The 20162-nt window shown below is 37.5% G+C and overlaps 1 long non-coding RNA gene across 10 annotated transcripts in view; it reads right to left on the bottom strand.

Annotated features, from left to right (window-relative positions):
• The window catches only part of LOC106507649, a 372669-nt gene that overhangs the window by 267540 nt on the left and 84967 nt on the right, over nucleotides 1-20162 (bottom strand). For all 10 annotated transcript variants that reach the window (XR_002345148.1, XR_002345149.1, XR_001303789.2 and 7 more), the window contains exon 2: nucleotides 5246-5337. This is a non-coding gene — a long non-coding RNA (uncharacterized LOC106507649). The remainder of the gene's footprint in view (nucleotides 1-5245; nucleotides 5338-20162) is intronic.

The following is a 20162-nucleotide window of genomic DNA, read 5'->3' on the forward strand; positions in this document are numbered from 1 at the left end:
AAAATAATGTAAACACTGATTATGCTGAACTGGTCAGATTTTTATACTATGCATGTGTGTGAGTATTTGAAGCTACACATTTATTATTGTTAATAACTGTGATCAAGTAACAAGAACATTCTTAATGTTCTCTTACATAAATTCTTTGGGGTGGACTAATTTTTTAAATATTTTATTTGCATCTTTTTTGAAGTCCTTAGGACTTTAATGATTCACGTAAAAATATTATTAAAGACCTTGCACCAGGTCTTAAAACAGTCATTGCAAATTAATAAGGAGAGCTACCACTGAGTAAGAGTGCACATCATGCTGGGAGCCTTTTTAGCTTTTCACACTCACTGAAATACAATTAATAATCCTGTAACATAAGTGAGAGTTCAGTCTATCTTGCAAGTGGACATTTGCAAAAATGATTAAAATGGCTACTGAAAGAAATAGATATTTTTAATAATTTATTTTCTTTCTTTTCAGAAACTATCATTTGGATTATATAGATTTTTTATGATTTATAAATAAAAGTTTTTCTTTCCAATATATCTCTTCATGCCTCAGATAATAACATCTTTTCCATTTTAGCTAACCAGTGTAGTCATAATTTTTTATTCATGCAGTGCTCTGCACATAGAATGTATTCACAAATAATAAGTAACATGTATTCATACATAATTATTGATAAAGTAAATAAATCATATATGTTATCTTAGTCTTTCAGGCCATAACATATATAAAACAATATGCTTCCTTCTATAACGTTTTAATTTTATTTTGATATTTCTATTAGAAGCCAAAATCCTTTAAATTATGTGGGATGCTTCTCATCTTAGAGCTTTTTATGGGAAAAATATTATCACCTGTAAGGTTTGTTTAGTGCTTAAAATTAGCTTTAGAAAATTCAAATCCCTGACCTTTGAGAATTTACAATTGAAGGCAACATGACTCACTTTTTACTCATGGTACATATATCACTGAAATGTGCATCCGGAGTTCATTTACCTCACCACCACAACTGTCTGACACAGAGTTGAAAACTAAAAGCAAAAAACTTTTAAAAAGAAGAAAAAAAAGAAAAGAAAAAGAAACAAACAAAAAGTCTTTAGAGTATATAATATTTGGGGAAGACAAAAATCAATGCTTTAGGAGGCCTATGGCTCATGCTCTAGATTACGGTTCTTTAATTATAGGAGAACCGCAGACCTTAGGGTCATTTTTTTTTTTTTTTTTTTTTTTTTTTTTTTTTTTTTTTTTGCTATTTCTTTGGGCCGCTCCCACGGCATATGGAGGTTCCCAGGCTAGGGGTCGAATCTGAGCTGTAGCCACCAGCCTACGCCAGAGCCACAGCAACGCGGGATCCGAGCCGCGTCTGCAACCTACACCACAGCTCACGGCAACGCCGGATCGTTAACCCACTGAGCAAGGACAGGGACCGAACCCACAACCTCATGGTTCCTAGTCGGATTCGTTAACCACTGCGCCACGACGGGAACTCCAGGAGAACCGCAGACCTTAGGGTCATTTTAATTTGACAGTAGACATAATTCTAACTAGCTGGCCTCATCCCCCTCACTATCCCATTTTCCTCTCTCCTCCCAAGACCCTTTGGGATCTTTCCATTTTACCTCTCTGCATATCTTGACATTTGCAGGGCCACTGCCCAAGCTCAAGTCTTCATTCTATTTCTCCTGCCATGGTTAACTACCTCTTCAGTGGCTCCAGTCTCATCTCCCCTCTCATAGGCTTCACCAAGGGTGTCCTGCTCGAAAGCCAATGGATACATATTACCTCCAGCTCAAATCTTTAATGGATTCCTGATTACCGGAGAATTAAGAAAACCTTAGCATAGCACATGAGGCCCTTCATCCACTGACCCCTGCTAACTAGAGATACAGCAAAGGTGAGCAACAAGGGGGCTGAGAGCACCCAGAAGGCCTGATCACAATCACTACCCACTCAAAGGCTTTTCACAGAGGTCTAATGTGGTAAGTGGCCTTCAGAGAGTCCTGGATGTCTAATCTTTTTGGATATTTGTGAAGGCACAGTCAGCAGGATCAGGAAAGGCTATTCTTTCTTGGCCTAACATATTTCTGGAGTTGACAGAATTGGTTGAATGTTTTTATTATTTTTGAAGAGGAAACTTCTATGAAGAGTAAATCGATGAATTTTTTTTTCAGTCCAAAATCCAATAACTTTCATTGATTTAGTATAAAAAATACTGCATTATGAATACTTTGCTAATTGTATTCCAATACCTGAAACTGGTATCTTGTTGAGTTTTCTTAAACTCTTTTGGAAATTTTACTAGAAAGATTTTCAAATATTTTATTACATGTGTTAATATAGGTAATTTTCAAATGACAGCACAGAACATTTAAAAGCTCAGAAACAATTTGAGTCAAAGTTCTAGCAAACAAAAACAGCTGGAAGTATCATTTTGACCAACTGTTCTTTCTCTTTACCTTTCTCAAAAACTAAAGTGCAATACCATTCCCTACTTTTTTTATTGTTTAAGTATATAGATGCATGGAAGAAAGGAATCAGAAAGTGATATTCTGAATATTTTCCATTATTCTAGCATATGCTCTTTATTTGATTTTTCATTTATTTTGCCACATTTCTAAGACAGCTATCTTATGTTAACTATATATTTTTCATGGACTGCACAATATGTTTAAAAAAAGATACATGGCAGCTCCATCCTCTTTTGAGTCACATATAAGGCAGCCTAAGGATACTCAATAGCCTATAGGTAAATTTATACTTTAGGGATTGACAAAAGAATTCTTCTTAAGAGTAAAATATAAGATTCTCCTCATGATGTGAGCAGGAGGCTAAGATGATCAATAGCTTCCCACTGGAATTTCCCCTGAGTGTTCTAGTTCTTCACTCTGGCCCAAGATGGATTCTGCACTACACTTATAGCATAACCAAAACTCAGTACAATAATACAATAACCATATTAGACATTGCACATGTAAAATCTCAGGGGACTTGTTCCTGACAGACGGTGGGAGCATCCAGGTGTCCTCATCAAGAGGCGTCAATACAAGGGGCAGAATAACAGAATGAGAGGGGTTCAACAACAGGGGGTTACTGTCATATAAAAGTCTGATAGTAGAAGCTTTCAGGGAAAAGTTCAGCAGCTTCAAAGAAACTATCAGAGACCCAGGCTTGTTCTTTTTTTTCTTCACCATCCTTGAAATAGCTGCAATATTTCCCTTCAAGGTTGCAAAAGTGATGTTATGCTTCTAACCATCACCCTCATGTTCACACATGACAACATACAGAGAGAAGAAAGAACAAACACCTCTCTCCCACCCACCCTCTCTCTCTCCATCAGTAGGGTGTATAACCTAAAATTAAGGCCAAATGCTATGTGTTAGATTTACATATGATAAAACTGGAAGTGCCTCCTATGTCCTGCCTACAAGTCCCCTCCCCATGCTGTTCCTGTGGATAAGGTCCTGTAGCCAAACAACCCTCCTTATCAAGGTGATCAGTGCAGTTCCCATTTATCTTGAGTAGCAGGTTTCAGTTTCCAGACAACCCATAGATTTATTCAAATAAGCCAATCACATCCTCCCACGGGAATCAGGGGGTACTGCATCCTTCTGCTATAAATCTTGTCTCCTACAACACCTACAACTCCCAAGTACAATCCCTATGTGGCCCTGCCTAGCATGTGCTCCTTCCCAGGGCTCTGACTGTATGTGAGTCTCGTCTGTCCAGTGTCAAATGTCATGGGTCCCGTTCTTCTCTCAACCCTAGTGTAGGAAACCTCCTTCCCTCTGAGCCCTCCTCCTTCATCAGAGAGGTGAACTGAAGGTAATTATAACAAACAGGGAAGAAAGTCTTCTCCTGAATTTCCTCAGAAAGCTTCCTTTAAGTTCCCTCATGGCCTACCTTCCAGAAAAAAAAAATCATGCACCACCCCTGAATTAATCACTGGCAAAGAGAACTGTAATGGCCACAGTTGGCCTAGACTAGTTAGGCACCATCCCCTACAGGCTTTACAGTTTGCCTAATGTCACGACAAAACTGGGATTCCATTAGCTGGGAAGAAGAGACAAATGGCTGATGAGGCCATCACAGTATCATCACAAATATTTTGTCAAAAACTTCTAACCCACCTTCAGTATTACTAGGAGTGTCCTTACAGAGAGAAGCAGCACTATCAAGTCTGTTTCTAAACATTTGGTACCTTTTTTTCTGCCTGTCACTTTAGTAGTTCAGGAACAGGTCAAAAGGCTAGTGGCTGCCAAGGGATGTAAAGAAGCATGGCCAGTAACAGTACACTCTGCTCGCACTCAACCCAGCCAGGCTTTATTTGCAAGAGATAGTGTTCACATTCCACTGACAGAGTTAAAGCTTTGCATGTGTTCAGGGGCATCACATGCTAAATGGTAGACCTGAGTTTCAAATGTGGGTCTGTCTAACCACAAAGCTCACGTCCCCTTGTTACTGCACAATTCAGCCCAGCTGAGGCATGGTTCTCAAAGCCATAGGAGGCTTCCAAAGTGGAGAGAATAGGCTGCTAAAACCAGAAAACTTGCACAATGGGCATGAGATCCTAAGGACCCACAGGAGCAGAAGTTTTCCTACATACAGGAATTGGATTTACAGTTATCTAGGAACTGATTAAACAGCCTAAGGATTCAAGTTCACCTCTGCTTCCCTACCAACCTGAGTCTTATAGTTCGGTCACTCCTAAATAGAGGGGAAACAGAGGAAAATATACTATTCAATCTATCATCTTTGTAGTTAATTAACATATATGAAGAAACTCCTCTATGGGAGAAAGTCTAAGGTAAGGGCTCTGAGGATGTCTACAGATTCTGAATCATAACTTTTTTTGAGAACACATGTAATATGTTTATGCTATTCAACAATCCCATGTCTTTTGTTCCAGCATTTCAACTCGCTCCTGTTTAAAGCTCTTATTTGAATATATTTCATATAGAATTAGCAAGGTAAATTAGAAAATAAAGAAGCCAGCATACTTTCATAATCAAACTAAATGATGTATTATTTATTTTTTACAAAAAGACAGATCTGAATATGGTAGACTGAATAATGTCCTCCCCCCAAAGATACTCATGTCCTAATCCTTGCAACCTGTTAGGGGTACTTCATACAGCTAAAATGTGATTAACAAAACCTAATCCATTAGGGTATATGAGGGTTCAATAAAATATTAATTCAATGAAAAAAGTATATTGTACTCAGTAGAAATATATGTGAATGTTCCTACCATCTTTCTTTTTCTTCCATCCTCTTCCCTTTGGTGCCTTGCGACCTTCCCTATACCTTGAACCTCTGGGGTTTCCAATGATGCTTGTCCATCTGAAAAGACCAGAGAAGAAGGTGAGCAGAGCAGTGGGCAAGGTCTAAGTGTTTACCACTGACATTTTCACTGAAAACACAACCCTCTGGAAAGATCCTTTTGTAATAAGCACCATTTTAACATGAGATTCCATTTCATGAAATGATTCCCATATCCTGGCCAATGGCCCACACTAGCAAGGATCTGCTGATCTGGTTTCAACAAATTCTATTAAGAAAAAATGTTGCAGATGGATGGATTCCCAAGACTGTGCATGCTGAAGTCAGGCAATTTGGCAATACATTGCAATTTTCATTCCATATTTATACTTCCTACTATAACTAAATGTGTCCACCAAGATTTCTGTGGAGTTAAAGAACAGGAAAAGTGGAAAGAACATTGGCTCTGGGGTTATTCTGAGCCTGGTTTAGATCCAATCTCAGCCACTTTCAAACTCTATGGCCCTGGGTAAGGTTCCAGGGCTTGATTTCCTCTTTTTTTAAATGGATGTAATAGTAGTGTTACTGTTCCAGATGGCCGTGTCGGGAAGAATGACTGTAAGGTATCTAACACATAAAAAAATAGATGTTTTCGCTGATTATAAGAGAAATGCAAATCAAAACTACCATGAGATACCACCTCACACCAGTCAGAATGCCATCATTAATAAGTCCACAAATAACAAGTGCTGGAGGGGCTGTGGAGAAAAGGGAACCCTCCTGCACTGCTGGTGGGAATGTAAACTGGTACAGCCACTATGGAGAACAGTTTGGAGATACCTTAGAAATCTATACATAGAACTTCCATATGACCCTGCAATCCCACTCTTGGGCATCTATCCGGACAAAGCTCTACTTAAAAGAGACACTTGCACCCGCATGTTCATTGCAGCACTATTCACAATAGCCAGGACATGGAAACAATCCAAATGTCCATCGACAGATGATTGGATTCAGAAGATGTGGTATATATACACAATGGAATACTACTCAGCCATAAAAAAGGATGACATCATGCCATTTGCAGCAACATGGATGGAACTAGAGAATCTCATACTGAGTGAAATGAGCCAGAAAGACAAAGACAAATACCATATGATATCACTTATAACTGGAATCTAATATCCAGCACAAATGAACATCTCCTCAGAAGAGAAAATCATGGACTTGGAGAAGAGACTTGTGGTTGCCTGATGGGAGGGGGAGGGAGTGGGAGGGATCGGGAGCTTGGGCTTATCAGACACAACCTAGAATAGATTTACAAGGAGATCCCGCTGAATAGCATTGAGAACTATGTCTAGATGCTCATGTTGCAACAGAAGAAATAGTGGGGGAAAAACTGTAATTGTAATGTATACATGTAAGGATAACCTGACCCCCTTGCTGTACAGTGGGAAAATAAAATAAAAAAATAAAAAATAAAAAAAAATAGATGTTTTGACAATACATTATAGGGACAATACATTATCGTTATCTTCTAGAGTCTGGAAAGGACTCTAAGTTTGAGTGTCAGGGACTCCAGAAAGTCTCAGTGAACTGTAGAGTGAAGGATAAGAGGCAGAACTCAGTGGATGGCCAGAAAATGAAAATGAAAAAAGCAATATCTCTCCTGCTGAGAGATATTCTGCTAACTTAAAACACAAATTAGTAAAGCATTCATGGAACTCTCTCAAGTTAGTTATGACACAAAGTCCATGATATCTGAAAAACTGAAAGACTCTTTTAGTAAATCCTGGCTTTTCTAAGTTGGCTAGAAAAGAATTTCCCTCTGCATCTACAGAATCTGTGTGATGGAGAAGAAGTAGAACTGGACTCAGATGGACGACTTTTAGTTCAAGCTCTACCAATGAGTTACTGTGGGCAGGATGGACAATTTCCCAAGAAAGAGAGTAAAGAAAACAAGCTGGATCACTTGCCCAAGGATACAGGAATCAGAATTAATTTGACCATAAATAACAGAAAACCCAAAGTAATGTTGGTTTAGGCAAAATAGAAGAGGGTTGCTTGCTATCCAGGGCTGCTTACCAATTTCGCAGTTATCATCTCTCCCATTTTTGTGCTTTAAGTATTTCGTTCTTAAGATTGCTCATGATCTAGGGTATCTTCTGGAGAGCCTACATCACATTCATGTTCCAAAGAGCAGGAAGGAGGAGAGGGTGCACCTTCTTTGAATGAGCAGCCTCCATGGCCATATTGCTGGTAGTCCAAGAAAGAGATGGGAAATAGGTAGAGCTTTTTTAACTCTGTGCTTTAGTAGGATGGCTGTTTTAAAATTTGTCCAAAAATTATTTGACACTCTTCTCTCCAAAAGGTGAAGCCTAGGGAGTTCCCTTTGTGGCTCAGTGGGCTATGAAATGATCTAGTATCCATGAGGATGCAGGTTTGATCCCTAGTGGGTTAAGGATCCAGCATTGCCATGAGCTGTGGTATAGGTCACAGACATAGCTCATGGGCTGGGAGCTATAGCTCTGATTCAACCCCTAGCTGGGAACTTCCATATGTCACAGGTGTGACCCTAAAAGGCAAAAAAGAAAAGAAAAAAAAAGCTGGGGCTAATTCCCATCCCCATGAGTGTGGGCAGTGCATAGTCATTCTAATGAATAAGACTGTCTTGGAAGTGGCTATATTAGATTTCTGAGATCAGGTCATAAAAGGCATTGTGGTTTCTCTCTCTCTCAGGGGAAGAGCCAGCAGCCATCATGTCATCAGGATACTCAAGCAGACTATGGAGAGGCTCACATGACAAAGAACTGAAGCCTCCTGCCAGTTTTGTGAGTGAGCCATCTTAGACGCAAATCTCTGCCTCACTCAATCCTTCAGAAAACTGCAGCTCCTGCCAATATCTTGACAGCAGCTTCATAATAAGCTCTGAGCCAGAACCACTCAGTTAAGCCATTCCCAGACTCCTGACCCATAGTGACTATATGAGATATTAAATATTTGCTGTTTTAAGCCACTAAGATATGAAGTAATTATACAAGTGATAAATACTACCAATGGTTAAAATATCCAGACACCAAATAGATCCTACCATTTTTCTAGTCATCAAATACTTATTGAGCAACTACTATGGACCAGGCACTGTTCTAGACACTGGGGGTACTTTCTAGTAAATGATAAGCACGCAATTAAGTAAATAAATATGTGAGAGGCCAAAAAGAAAAATAAATGCATGCTATGAGTCAGAGTACTAAATGCAGACAAGAGAATCTACAGTTACGTCAACAAAAAGGAATTTATTGAGGGCTAACAGAAAGCTCACATTATAACAACCCCCAGAACTCTACTAGAAAACTGACTTCTTAGGAAGACGCTGCTGCTGCTGCTGTTGTGACTGCTACTGACCTTCATATCAGTTACTGCTACTGACCTACTTGTCTTTGCCTTTGCCTTTGTCAGGAAGGCGGCTTTTGCTCTGGTCAACCCAGGAGCTCATGGCTTCTGCTAACACTTGTACTAACACCATGAATGCCCATGTTCAGCCTGTGTGTCACACAGCTGCCTTCCAAATCAAAGCCTTCCATCTGTTTGGTGGTATCTTCACTCCACTGTCAAGAGAGGTGGAAATTCTAGATGTTTTTAAATTCTACATTAGAAAACTGAAATCTATATTGGATTCACAACATGGGAAACTACTGAAATGAGGAGAAGATGTGCAAAATATTAGCGGAAATCATAAGTGATACATATCTACCATGCAGAGTCAGAGGTTGGAGAATAAGGGGAGCTACTATAGATAGTGGGGGTCAGGAGAAATTTCCCTGAGAAGGCAATATCTGAACAGATACCTGAAGGGAATAAAGAAGGAACTTCAAAGACCTTCAGAAAAAGAGCAATTTTGGTATTTGAGGAACAGAAAATAGGCCAGTAACTAAAGCGGAGCGAGCAAGGGGCCTAGAAAGAATTAAAGACAGAGTGCTAACAGAGGGGAGATTAACTGGGGAGCTAGTAGGACTTTGTTGACTAGGAAAAAGGGACCATTGAAAGCCAGTTCCTCCACCCTTCTATTTGCTTACGTACAGATTAAATTATAATTTGGGGGCAGGAGAAATAATTTATTCCTTGAATTACGCTTAGAATTTTCAGGACACTTGCCCCTTTCCAAGTTTTTCCTCCATCCGAAAAAATATATACTTATATATTGTCTACCTTAATTTGATTCCCAATTTCTTTCTTTCAAGCTCTTTTTTTTCTTTTTTTTTTTTTTCTTTTTTCTTTGTTGTATCATGGGTAAATGCTTGAACTAAGTAAATGGTTAAATTGGCATGGGACACCAGAGATCTGTTTACAGAAGATGCTAAGAAGTCTTCAGGAGAAGAATTTATCCTAGGTAAAAAGTCAAGGCACAAGAGTCAGATTCAGAGAAAAGCAGACAAGGGGGAGGAAAGGGATGACTTAGATATCACTTTGTCGAGCACACAGATTTTTCTTGATCAAAGCACCTAGGACTCACTTGCACCCTAAGGCAAACAGCTATAGTAAGAAGGGTGAAATACTTGAAGATCTGCGTATAAGATGGCATCACATTGGTTCCAGCAATTTATGCAGTGGTGAGCAGGGACAGGAATGACCACTGAAGAGATAAAAGATGAGTGTTACAGAAATAAACACTGGCAATGACCAAGAACAGGGTTCATGTTCAGCACACTAGGTTACAGCTGCCTTTTTGGTTATCATTAAAAACAGAAGACAGACATCACACAGACCTAGTGCTGGAAATCAAAAACTTGGCTAATGCAAAGTAGCAAACAGGACTGGCTTGTGAGTCAGATACATGATCTGCGAAAATTCAATTCTATCTGAAAAAATATAAAAACTGTTAGTTTGTATTGATTGGGAAGGAGTGAAATCAGAAAAGTGTCAACAGTCCTTAGATTTAAACAGGTTATATTAGAATCATTCATAAATAATAGAAGTTAGGACAAGCCCTTTGTGATATAATTGTATGTTTCGAACTTTTTTTTTTTTTTTTTTTTTGTATTTTTGCCTTTTCCAGGGCCGCACGTGTGGCATATGGAGGTTCCCAGGCTAGGAATCTAATTGGAGCTGTAGATACCGGCCTATGCCAGAGCCACAGCAACGCAGGATCCGAGCCACGTCTGTGACCTACACCACAACTCACGGCAACGCCAGATCCTTAACCCACTGAGCAAGGCCAGGGATCGAACCCGCAACTTCATGGTTCCTAGTCAGATTCGTTAACCACTGAGCCACGACGGGAACTCCGTTTCGAACATTTTGAGGGGAAAAAAGGCTGGTGTAAAAAGAAAGTCTAGGAGTAAATTTGGGGATTGGGATGGCATTATAATATCCTAGAGCCAATCTCAGCTCCCTCGCTCTCTCCTCAGTCATTCAAATTTCCAAATCTATTGAGGTCTATGTAGAAAGACAAAGCCTCATGAATAGTTGTTCATGCTGTGCACTGAATAAAGATACCATATCCAAGAGATACATTTCATACCAATCTCAGAATTAAAAATTTGTATTTTATAACTCTTCTTACTATAGTAAACACATTGCTTGAAGCAAAAGTCTTTTTTTTCCCCTATGTCCAAGAATTTAGTTTGCATATGGGATATAGAAGTATAAACCAAAACCAAATGGCTATCAGGCTACCTTTACCCTGAGAAATGTTCCTTCAGGGCTTACTTTGTTCCAAGATACAGAATTCATTTGGTTCAACTTTCCTCTTTCAATACACACAGAATTCTTTTGGGCAACTTTCACCAAAAATGGAGAGTTTATCTTAGGTGGCCTCTTTATTTTATGCAGTAGGCTTCTACCAGAAAAACCTCCTTTTCCAATCCTCACCACCTCTGCTACTCAAAGTGCCAGGATTTTTCCAGGCATTATCCACTGCAGAGACAAGACTGGGAATCTAGCTAACCCTCTGAATCACAGGAGGACGACTCAGCAAGGGCCACTTCCTCTCAAACGTTCCATACTTCTTTTTATGACTCTATGTAAAGCTTTGACTCTGTAAACACCATGCCCCGTGTGAACCACAGGGTAGAAGGCACTGGAATACTCATTATTTAGTCCCCTAATGCTTGGATCTTCAAGAACCTGGTTGAGGGTGCTCAAAAATATATTATTTGACCACTGAACAAACATGTAGTCTGTGATCTCATCAAGCCTGTGACACAACCTGCACTCCAGCCTGTTCAAGTCTCCTGAATCAAAAATAGGTCATCAACCTAATTATGCCCTTTATCTACGTCATTTCAGGCACTGATGAAGTCAACATTCCAGATTACTAGGCCCTCGTTCATTCTGTGCTTTGTTTTCCTTACTCTTTCTCTCAGAGTCTTCCTCAGAGCCTCAATTCACAGGCAAATTTGACACCTACATGTCTGACCCGTCTAACAACCAGTCTCAAAGTTCTGCCTGTTCTTGACTCCAATAACCTTTATCCATACCCTCCTCTTTATATACTGACTTCACTACATCTATATTTTATAAATTGCCCTTTTTACATATTTTCCCTTATGCAGCTTTAATATATACTATATTCTACTGAAATTCTCTCATTATATCCTCCATGTAATTTAACTTCTCATTCATACTCTCTGTCTCCTTATCTTTCTGTGCCGCATTCAGGTAATTACTTTAGATACGTCATCCAGTTTCTTAATTTTCTATTCTGCTATATCTGATCTCTAATCTAATCCACTGATGAATTCAAAATTGTATACATTTTAATTCTAAAATTTATACTTGGTTATTTTTCAAATATGCATGGTAATTGACATGCTACAATTATTTATTCATTTCAGTGATTCATATATACATTTTTTTTCTTTTTACTGCATAGGATAAGCCTGAACAGTCTCAAAATTCCCCTTCTTATAATTCTGGTCTGGAGTCTATCAACGGGAAGCCCTTACACAAAATTTTGAAAATGAGAGAGAAGGAGAAGATGCTGTTTTCTGAAGACAGCTGCAGCTAATGACTCCTTGGCCACCTACTTCATTGCCATGGGTTGGATAATTGACAGGAGTTCCCTAGAAGTTGTGGAAAATTATAAAGACTCCCCACTGAGCTCCAAAAAACCACACACTCTGGTGACTCAGGCTGAGAACATTGGTGGCAGCTTTAATAAACTATAATTTGCCATTTCTTACAAAGAAGTAAAGCCCCTAATATCTTGAATTAATTTTTAAAAGCTGAAATACATGGAACATTTTTTTTCCTCTGACTTAATCTTGACTGATAAACCCAGGAAAAAAAGATCATTCCCATTTTTATGTCCATACTTTAGCCATGTAGACTTTGATCATAGTATTTAGAAGCGTGGATTGTATTGCATTTATTAACATATCTATACCCCTCCCCTCGACCTCTACACAGCATATTATAAAAGAGCTGGTCCTCTTTTAATTTTTGTATCCCTGGCATCTAACATGATCCCCAGAATAACAGGACTAAAAAGAAATAGTTTATTTTTAATGTCATGAACGATAATTGTTATGGGCATGAATCACAATTGTAAGTCAAGCCGGAAAATAAACATTTTTTCTTCAAGATACTGGGGAAACAGATGACAGGACACTGCCCACCTCCCACATGTGACACAATAGTTTTTTTTTGTTTTTTTGTTTTTTAACTTCCAAGTGGCTACTAACTCCTCTTTCTAGAGCTTGCCCTCACCTCCAATCAACAACAAAAGGGGAAAATATATCTACATATATTTTTGCAATGTTTGGAGAATCTATCCCCTTCTAAACACACACACACACACACACACACACACACACTTCTGTTATTCATATGTAACAATCACACTTCATCAATCACTCAGGCTGTAGGTTTAGTTCACAACTTAATTTATCACCCCAAAATTCAGTTACTATCTTCCCATAGCAGTTGTATAAAAATGTGTTAAATAAATGTTTTACATAACAGTTTTTGGCTGCACCAATGGCATGAAGAAGTTCCAGGACCAGGGATCAAACCCATGCCACAGTAGTGATGCCAGATCCTTAACTTGCTGAGCCACTAGGGAACTCCTACATAACATTTTTTAAATGTTGAAAAATCACACTCAGAGAATCACGTTAATGCATTCCCCTATAAATGCATCTGCATTCCTGATCATTCAGTCTTACCTATAACGAAAATGTCAGTTGCTCTAATTTTCCCAATGTTTGGTGGTAAGTAGTGCTCAGCTTCTGTTTGGCCATATTGGTTGGCTTTGATTTCCCAACTTCTGAGGAACAGCAAGCCCTACTGGGAGTCACATGGTTTGAATGGAGTTGATCTCTTTGCAGTGTGGCCATTCAAATGTCTATACTTCTACCTCTTAGCAGTTACTCAACACTGTCTACTTGATGGAAGAAAAAAATGAATGGATAAAAATCAAGTGCATATCTATACTTAAAAAGCCTATTTTGCAGTGCCAAGAAGAGTAGAAAGCAAATCAACTTACTGATTTCTATTGAATGGCAGTTGATTTATCTAGCTTATTTCATCCAATCACATAAACTAGATATTATCCTTGCCATTTTACCCATGAGGAAACTGAAGTACTGAGAGACAATATGTACATCTAATAAATAAAATAATTAAGATTTGGAAACTATATCTATCTGGCTCCAAAACTCAAACTTTTTCTATGCATATGCAGTCCACATTTATCTTCAGCAGGAAAGTAATCTCTGAAGCTGCTGAATTCAATAAAATTTGTTTATGCTCCTCTTACGGCTTTCATCATTTCTGGACCTGTACTCAAACTATATTATGCATATTTCTTGTCTCCCTGAAGATTTTCACAGGTAGGAGCTGTGTTTAATTCATCTTTATATCTCCCACAGTGCCTATACCCAGCTTTGCATACCGTGAGTACTTATTAAATGTTTGTTAAATGAATGACAAAAAAAAATACATTTAGTTTATTTGAAAAAAAATAAACCTTTTACATGACAACTGCTTTATGCTAATTATATAATTTTTAAGATTTGTTAATAATTTCTTATGAAGAATGATCTACAAATGATTGACATTACTTGCTGCTTTCCAGACTGTAAAGATATCAGATATACCCTATTTGTCAGATATAACTCAGAATTTTCAGTGACTATCTGACCCATAGTACTCATTCTAAATATTTATCAATATACCAAATAAATAAGAAAATAAATGCTTTGCTTTTATAGAGAAACTGGAAGTGAAGATCACAAAATGGAAAAATAAAGAACCTAGCATATTTTTCACCAGTTTTTTTAAGTCATTTTAGTTACTAATTCAAACTTTACCCTCAAAGAATTATAGTTCCTCATCCAGAATCTATGGGTTCACCATAGTGGCAAAGTGCCAGCACTTCATGCAGGCATAAGGCATCCTGCTAAGAGGGTAAATAAGCTAACCAATCAACAGTAGTGTTTATTATATTTATACATCCATCCTTAAGTTATCAAATAACCAAAGTGGAGCTCATTTGATCTATGTATAATTACAAAGTCAAAAGAGATATCCTAAGTTTTGCCAGGAACAAAATTCTCTATGAGTCAACAGTCAGTAAGTAGTTTAAAGGGTACCAGAACTTTCTGCTTATCATGCTAATATACCCTACCCTCTTTGTTCTTGGGCATAAATGAAAATAAACACGTTTAATGATAATGGTAATAGTAGCTAAGATTTATTGAGCACGAAGCCAGCTGTACTTTGCCAACATTATCTTATTTGACCATGTTAAAAGATTTTTTCATCTCCATTTTACAGATGGCAAAAAGTGAGCTTCACCATTTACCAAAGTCTCATTCCTAGCGAGCCCAAAGTGTAGCAGTCTTATTCTTATGGAGCTAGCCTTTCATAGTTGCATTAGTAAGTTGAACAATTTTCAAAGCCCTGTGACCAATCTGTAGAGAAAGCATTAGACTTAAGGTATCACTGGCCAAGTACCCTTATGCAAGTAACTTGATGGAATAATAATAATACACTAAATACAATTTGTTTACTGTCTCTCTCCTTCACTGGAATATATATCAGTTCTATATAAAGAGCAGAGATCTGATCTTATTTAGAGCTGAATTAAACACCTACAATCATGCCAGTGTAAAGTAGGCACTCGGCAGTAGTTGAGTGAGTAAATGAATGAATGAATGATGATATACTATCAAGTACAGTAGAAAATTGACAGAACACTGTAAACCAGCTATAATGGAAAAAATAAAAATCATTATAAAATAATAAAAAAACTTCAAAAAAATTGTAAACTTATAAAACTATTTTTGAATTTTTATTTTAAATTGTTAATGATGTACCTTTCAAATGTGTGCCTCAATGTCAGAGAATCTTGAATATATCTTAAAATGAGAATTTCCTTTTATTTAAGTGAAGGTAGCATTATGTAGACCCTCATTTATCATAAGGAAAATATTCTCATTCAATTATGACCATAATTTTTTTTTTTTGCTGCACCCATGGCATAGGGAAGTTCCTGGGCCAGGAATGGAACCCAAACCACAAAACATGTAACCTACACCCCAGCTGTAGCAACACCAGATTCTTAACGCATTGTGCCAGGCTGGGGGTCGAACTTGCACATTAGCATCCTGAGCTGCCACAGAGACAATGCTATATCCTTAACCAGCTTCACCCACCACAGTGGGAACTGATTTCCATAATTTTACGTTTCAGTAAAATACAAAAAAAAGTTAAATTTTCAAAATATTTATATGGCAGGCCTATAATCACAAACTTCTTCTTTTTCAAATTATGGACATTATTTTAAAATTAACCAACCATCTACCTAATCAGCCCTTCATAAAAGAAAGTATATATCACAGCCAAAGAACTAGGCAGGACTTAATCCCAGAAGAAAAAACAATGCTTCCCAAAAAAGAAGAGTAAGTATAGCTATGTGATGTTATTCTTAGTTTTTCAATTTTTGAAGATGGTTGAAATTTCTGACACAGACTGGCACTGACCCACCTATAACTTTTTATACTAAAGGCTTTAAAACTTAGTAATCATTTGCAGTGCAAAATTCATTAGTCTATTTTCTTAACAGGGTAGGTTAGATTCAGGAACACATACTGAGCACAATCGTGTCAGGCACTTTCACAAATATTCAACCCTACTCAAAATGCTTGGAGGCAAGTATTACCTCCATTGTGTGGATTAGAAAAGTGGCGCTAAAAGAGAAAAACAATTATACAAGTCACACATAGATACTCACTGTGTCTGCTGCTCCTTCTACAAAGTCATCTCTACCTTACCTTTTAAGAGACATATTTTAATGAGATCTTTTCTAACTATCCTTACCCTTATTTCTCCATCTATTAAAAGGGATTCATTGGTCTCTTCCTCTTTTCTGCCCTCATACTAGCTGATACTTAACTGCTATTATAATAACTCTTACTGGCCTTGCATTTGACATGTCTGTCCCCACGACTAGATCATGAGTTTGCCTCAAAGGATAGAGACAATCTTTTAGTCACTTAGTATCTCCCAAAGCAAACACAGTCACACCTGGACAGTATCTCAATAAATTTTGCTTGGATGAATAAACAAATACCTCATCTTGCAGGAAAAATGAAGATTAAAGCATAATCTGCCAATCTGATATTTAAGTTGATACCTGCCAAGAATCTGTCCACACAGTCTTCCAACCATAGCAAAATATATGATATCATTTTAGAAGATTCTTTATCATCTAAGAAAGGTATATTTTCAACATAAGGCAAAGGAAGTTTTAGCTTTAAAGAATTTTAGAAACTAAAGAATCAAATATCATTAATCCACAGATGAAGAAATGGAACCCAGGATGGTCATGTGACTCTTGTCATGCAGCTGAATATTCAATCAGAGGCCACAACACACATTACTAAACTCCTGGTCTAGTCTTCTTCCTTCTAGAACATGCCATTTAAATAATATCCACATTGCTAGATGATTAACTTCATCTATAAATAATTCAGCCCTGTATATAATTAATTAAACATACTATGCCTGGATTAAAGCCCCTGGGTATTATGTTCTTAAATCTTAGTTATCCAGAGCTATAGATGCCTCTTCCAATAGTCTGCATGTTAACTAAATAGTATACATAAAACATCTACCCCCATAGAGACCTATTTGATAGCATCTTACAATACAAGCCTGCGGGTAGAAGAGATGTTCATTTTCATTAAAATATGAAATATTTTATATTTTAATAAAATATTAGTTTAGTTTATTAAATAAACTAAAATGTTAGTTTCAACCATTTGAGGGCCTACTCTGTAGAAAATATCAACTTTCATCTAAGTGATTACTACTAATATTTAACAAATATTAGATATTTTGGATTTATTCCAGGTTAATAATTAATTCATAAGATTGTCAGACAAGATGTTGACAATTTGTTGTTATTCTATACTAGAAAATTATCTGCTTTTTAGATCAAAACTGCAATGAGGTACCACCTTATACTGGTCAGAATGGCCATCATTAACAAGTCAGCAAATGACAAATGCTAGAGAGGATGTGGAGAAAAGGGGGCCCTCTTACACATTGGTGGGAATGTAAGTTGGTATAACCATTATGGAGAACATTATGGAGGTTCTTCAAAAAACTAAAAATGGAATTACCCTATGATCCAGTACACCCACTCCTGGGCATGTATTTGGACAAAACATTCATTCAAAAAGATATATGCATCCCAACTGACAATGGCTTAATCTCTAGAATATACAAGCAACTTATACAACTCAACAGTAAAAAAGCCAACAACCCAATTGAAAAATGGGCAAAAGACCTAAATAGACATTTTTCCAAGGAAGACGTACAGATGGCCAACAATCACATGAAAAAAATGCTCAACATCACTGATTATTAGAGAAATACAAATCAAAACTACCATGAGATACCACCTCACACCAGTCAGAATGTCATCATTAATAAGTCCACAAATAACAAATGCTGGAGGGGGTGTGGAGAAAAGGGAACCCTCCTGCACTGTTGGTGGGAATGTAAGCTGGTACAACCAGTATGGAGATCAATATGGAGATACCTTAGAAATCTATACATAGAACTACCATATGACCCCGCATCTCACTCTTGGGCATATATCCGGACAAAACTTTCCTTAAAAAAGACACATGCACCCACATGTTCATTGCAGCTCTATTCACAATAGCCAAGACATGGAAGCAACCCAAATGTCCATCGACAGATGATTGGATTAGGAAGATGTGGTATATATACACAATGGAATGCTACTCAGCCATAAAAAACAACAAAATAATGCCATTTGCAGCAACATGGATGGAACTAGAGACTCTCATCCTGAGTGAAGTAAGTCAGAAAGAGAAAGACAAATACCATATGATATCACTTATATCTGGAATCTAATATAAGGCACAAATGAACCTTTCCACAAAAAAGAAAATCATGGACTTGGAGAATAGTCTTGTGATTGCCAAGGGGGAGGGGGAGGGAGTGGGGTGGTTGGGGAGCTTGGGCTAATACATGCAAACTGTTGCCTTTGGAATGGATTAGCAATGTGATCCTGCTGTGTAGCACTGGGAACTATGTCTAGTCACTTATGACAGAGCATGATAATGTGAGAAAATACAATGTGTACATGTATGTGTAACTGGGTCACCATGCCATACAGTAGAGAAAAAAATTGTATTGGGGAAATAACTATTTAAAAAAAATACATGCATCCCTATGTACTTAGCAACATTATTCACAATAACTAAGACATGAAAATAACCTAAATGTCCACTGACAGATAAATGGATAAAGAAGATGTGATATATATATATATATATATATATATAAAATACAATACTCCTCAGCCATAAAAAGAACAAAATAATGTCATCTGCAGCAATATGGATGAAACTAGATATTATCATACTAAGTAAAGTAAATCAGAATGGGAAAGACAGGAAAGAAAGAAAAAGACAAATACCATATGATATCACATGTAGAATCTAAAATATGACACAAGTATATCTATTTACAAAAAAGAAACATACTCACAGACATAGGAACAGACCCGTGGTTGCCAATAGGGAGGTGGGTGAGGGAAGAATGGTCTGGAAATTTGGGGTTAGTGGATGCAAACTACTACATACAGAATGGATAATCAACAAAGTCCTACTGTATTCAACATCTTGAAATAAACAATAATGGAAAAGAATATAAAAAAGAATGTATATACATATATAACTGAATTATTTTGCTGTACTGGAGAAATTTATACAGCACTGTAAATCAACTATACTTCAATTTTAAAAATTATTTTTAAATTTGCTTTTTATTTAAAATTTAAATTTAATTAGATATCTTATTTTTTTATTTGCTAAATTTGGCAACTCTGTTAGTTCAGCAAATATTTACTGGGGTCTTACTATGTCCCAGGCCCTTAGAATATAACATGTACATGAAACAGACTAAGCCCATGCCTGCATGGAGCTTACATTCTCTTGGGAGGGTTTGTACTATTGGTAAGTAATGTTTCAGGTAAAGATGAGTAATGTGAAAAATATGAGGAAGTGCTACATTCAAACAAGACAGCTACTGATCAAAAACATAGGTGAGGAGTTCCTGTCGTGGCTCAGTGGTTAACAAATCCAACTAGGAACCATGAAGTTGCAGGTTTGATCCCTGGCCTCCCTCAGTGGGTTAGGATCTGGTGTTGCCGTGAGCTGTGGTGTAGGTTGCAGACGCAGCTCAGATCCCGCGTTGCTGTGACTCTGGCGTAGGCCAGCATCTACAGCTTCGATTCGATCCCTAGCCTGGGAACCTCCATATGCCGCGGGAGTGGCTCCAGAAAAGGCAAAAAGACAAAAAAAAAAAAAAAAGCTTTATATAGGACCATATGCATTTATAAAAAGGTGAAAATAACTGAG

Source organism: Sus scrofa, chromosome 6 (genome assembly GCF_000003025.6).
Source record: "Sus scrofa isolate TJ Tabasco breed Duroc chromosome 6, Sscrofa11.1, whole genome shotgun sequence".
NCBI lineage: Eukaryota > Metazoa > Chordata > Mammalia > Artiodactyla > Suidae > Sus > Sus scrofa.